The following is a 3,900-nucleotide window of genomic DNA, read 5'->3' as shown; positions in this document are numbered from 1 at the left end:
AAGTTCAATTTATCTTCAACTACATAGCGAGTTTGAAGGTAGCCTAGGCTACATGAGACACTATCAAAAACCAGAAAGGAAAGAAGGAAGTGAGGGAGGGAGGCATATTAAGGATTCAAGACTTTGGGACCATCAGCAAGGGGGCTGCCCTGGCCCACCAGTAAAAGAGGAGTGCTCACTGATGTGTCCTCAGGCCCACAGGGGTGTCCCCAGACCCACAGTTCACCCCCATCACCTAGGAGGCCTCGTCAGTTTCAGGACATATTAGACATGTGATCTGTACTTGTGCTGGACACAACACCGATCACAGCAAGTCACCTGAGTGTATTATGTGTCTTTGAGCACTGTCCTGAAGCAGAAGAAGTCAGCCTTCAAGAAGCTGCTGTGCGCCTCAGAGCCATAGACAATCCCCCAGGTGGGGCTAGGTAGCAGCATCTGAAATACATGAACTCCCTTTACTAACTCATCCCCAAAGCTTCCTTGTAAAAGAGGAACAATTGGTCACCTCCTTGGCTCCTCATACTGGTCAGTTAGAGCTGGTCCTTCCTCTTTGTGTGGAAGCTATGGTATCACTAAGAACCTGGAGAGCAAGGCTGACCCCACGAAGAGCAGGGAGTTCCGTAAGAAGGCACAGGACTTCACGGATCGTTTGAAAAGTCCTGTGAGCTTGACAACACTCGAAATAAGTCTCTGAGATCCACTTGGCAAGGAAGGACCTAGGACCAAGCAATACAGAGAGGCCCATGAGCCTTCGAGGAACTGAGTTAGGAATCGCCCGGCGAGGAGCAAAGGGGCCACTAGAGAGCGCTGCGCTCCGAGGACAGCGGAAGTCCCTCGCGGGCTGCCGTAGTCAATGCTATAAAGGACGTGGCGTGGAGCGGCTCGACCTCTTGTCGGCCATGACAGCGTGTAGGTTCCTTTCGTCTTTGCTTCCCTTGTTGGCCTGGGACGCCGCGAATGACCCTTCATAGCTCTCGGCCGGCTACCGGGAAGATTGCGTCTCGGACTGACGATCGTAACAGAGATGCACCGGGCTTTCCTTCTGAGAGTCTAGTCGCGCTAACACGTGCAGCAGGCTGGCCATGTAGTAAAGGGAAGGGCAGTTCATGATGTGCCCGAGGGCCGAGTAGACGGCCCTTAAAAATCCCAGGAATGAAAGCCGAGGGTCCTGTCCGACGCTGGGAGCCCCTGTGGTCATCACCCGGTAGGACTCCAGTCTGCCTCCCTCCCCTTCCTAGGGCTAAGGAACACCAGGAGAAGCGTCTTTCTATAGTTGCTGCATGCTGATGTAGGAGATCCTTCTTGAAAGGATAGCTATTACAGGCCATTCTGAATACCATTTGAGATAACCCAGATCCGAGACAGTACCCTGTTTAGTGTAATGCAGCTGAGTTGGAGGAGGGAGTGGTGTAAATGTTTTTATTTTACAACAACCCATATGGACCCATTGGAATGGGAATAAAACACTGGCTTGATGCGGTTCCCCAATGTGATCTTGCCGAGGTGTGTGCAGAATTGTTGTTTTCTTTTCTAGGAACGTTGCCAGAAAGTGAGCGCTCATGAGGACGAACTGTTGGGCCCTTGGGTAAGTTACTAAGATTCAAATTAACAGTCATAGTGTGGTCCCAGGCACTTGGCTAATCAAGACCCTGCTCCTAGAGGCGTTGCAGGTGTGACTGCTGTGTCACATTTGTGTCAGTAGGTGGCAGAGAGGAAAGAGGCTATGTCTACGCTCAGTGTTCTGTCCTGTGAACATCTGAATGATTTGTAGCCTAACACTCCCTACCCTAAAGCTAGAGGTGGGGTTGTCCCTCCTAGTTGTTGACTGGCTTAGGTCATTTGATGGCTCTTCATGAAAGGGTGCTCTTACTGGCTTTCTCAGCCTGCTTTTATTTAATGTATGAGCACTGCTCTGCATGTACAACTGCACGCCAGAAGGGGCCATCCGAGCCTATTGTGGATGGCTGTAAGCTACGATGTGGTTGCCAAGTACTGAACTCAGCAGTCAGTGCTCTTACCCACTGAGCCATCACTCCAACTAAGAGGCTGGGCTTTGGGATCTGCCTGGGATTGAGATATGCTCCACCACCAGCCCGGGGATGGCAAAAGAGAAAATGCCTTCCAGTTGAATCTCATGGAGGCATTTCCTAACCTGAGTCTGAGGACTAACTTGTGTCGAGTTGGCACAAAGCCTCCCTTTGAGGCGATGAGTAGAGTCTTGAGTTCTTGGCCAGCTAGATCCGAGGCGATGGCTTTTCAAAGTCTGTCTCCACTGGTTGCTGCCTAGTGCCAGAGAGGCAGGCTACATGTTCTCACTTCCGGGGATTTTACACTAGCAGCACTGGGGTCTCCGTGCCTGGTGCCCCAGACAAGTGAAGCTGATAACGGGAGAAGTGGTGCCTGGTAGTAGGTTCCCATAGCGCCACAACTTCAGAATATTGGGAGCATAGTGGGACAGCTAACAGTGACGGGGGCAGGGGTGCAGCACTGAGTTAGGAGGCTCTACATTGATTGTTTTCTTTGGTACAGGAAAGTTGGTGACTAAACTCTGCTTATGCTGAAGCCCAGCAATGAGCCAGTTGAGGTAAGAGGTAGGCTGGACCCAGTGGAGCGTGCTACACATGAGATGGTATACAAGCTGCCCTGTAGACGCTGTCCTAGATCAGTACCACAGGCTTGGCCCAGCTGCTCAGCTGTGCCTGTGACTTCGGGGCAAAGAACAAGAGGCTATTTCTACGCTCAGTGTTCAGGAGCCAGTGAGCACTAAGAATGGTTTGTAGCCTGACATTTTGCAGACATGGTGGGATGGCACTGGGGTTTAGCTTAGCTGTTGGCCAGACCCCAATGTCAGATAACCTCTAGGGCTCACCAAAGGGTTGTGTGGTCAGCATTTTAGTGAGATGGAATTTTAGAGGTGGAGGTGTGTATAGAAACTAGGTTTTCTAGGAGACATTCTGAGGGGCCGGGAAAATAACAAGAATCTATTCTTTTCATCTTCCCGATCTAGGAAGAAGGAGGTCTACTTCTTGTCTGATCAGGATGAGTGCAGATATAATTTTTGACCATGGGCCTGAGGTATGCCTCACCAGGATCCCACAGATCTACCCATGCAGGTTTTGGGCAGCTCTAAACTTACCCTGGCAGCTAGCCCATGTCTTAAGCTAGGGATTGAGTTTGGGTCGGCTTGGGTTTGACTCTGTTTCTAAGGCTGGTGAACTGAGGTCTGTGGCAGTGGCACTAGAGATGGAGGACCCTCACCATCTCTACCTAACTGTGCATGGCCTTAAAAGATAATTATGAATTGAGTGGTGATAGCTGGTCCCTTGAGTTCAAGACCAGCCTAGTCTATAGAGCAAGTTCCAGGATAGCCAGGGTTGTTATACAAAGAAGCCCTGTCTTGAAAAACTTTTTAAAAGGAGAGAGAATGATATAGGAGGGGAACTGGCTACAGACGATGCTGTCACACAAATAAACTTGTCAATCGTTGTGAGACTGGAATCTTTCTCTGCTGTCTGCACTCTTCACCTTAGGGTAAAGTTTGGGCTGGAACTGTAGCTTTTTAACCGAAGCTAACTTTCTGTATACTGTGGCAAACATTTCCCCTAAGCTAGTGCTTAAGACATTGGCCTGGAAAATGGGGGTGGGGTGAGGCACAAAGACAACACTAGAAATGCTGGTGGGCTAAGGTGTCTGAAGCCCAGACTGGGGCTGCTGTTCCTGTGGGGAATATTGCTCAGTAGAGCATAGTGCTAGTGGCAGAAATCCACAAGAGTCCACAGGTTAGATCCTTGGGACTGCAGAATTTCTAAGAATGGATTAGCATTTAAGCCCATGACTTACCGTTTATGTCCTTCTTGGCAGCTGTTTCATTCTCTACCAAAGGATCCACACACCCAGGGG

General features: G+C 50.0%; 1 long non-coding RNA gene across 2 annotated transcripts; it reads left to right on the top strand.

Annotated features, from left to right (window-relative positions):
- The first annotated feature begins 909 nt into the window (after positions 1-909).
- On the top strand, positions 910-3,455 carry LOC308428600. 2 transcript variants are annotated; one of them, XR_013975292.1, is made up of 4 exons: positions 910-1,204; positions 1,535-1,585; positions 2,530-2,584; positions 3,008-3,455. It is a non-coding gene; the product is annotated as an uncharacterized lncRNA (long non-coding RNA). The 2 variants fall into 2 exon arrangements; XR_013975293.1 differs by having other exon boundaries at positions 2,530-3,455.
- The last annotated feature ends 445 nt before the right edge of the window (positions 3,456-3,900 follow it).

The sequence above is a fragment of the Micromys minutus genome (genome assembly GCF_963924665.1).
Source record: "Micromys minutus genome assembly, chromosome: 13".
Classification (NCBI taxonomy): domain Eukaryota; kingdom Metazoa; phylum Chordata; class Mammalia; order Rodentia; family Muridae; genus Micromys; species Micromys minutus.
The sequence above is the reverse complement of the archived record's forward strand: the minus strand, read 5'-3'. Positions and strand labels throughout refer to the sequence as shown.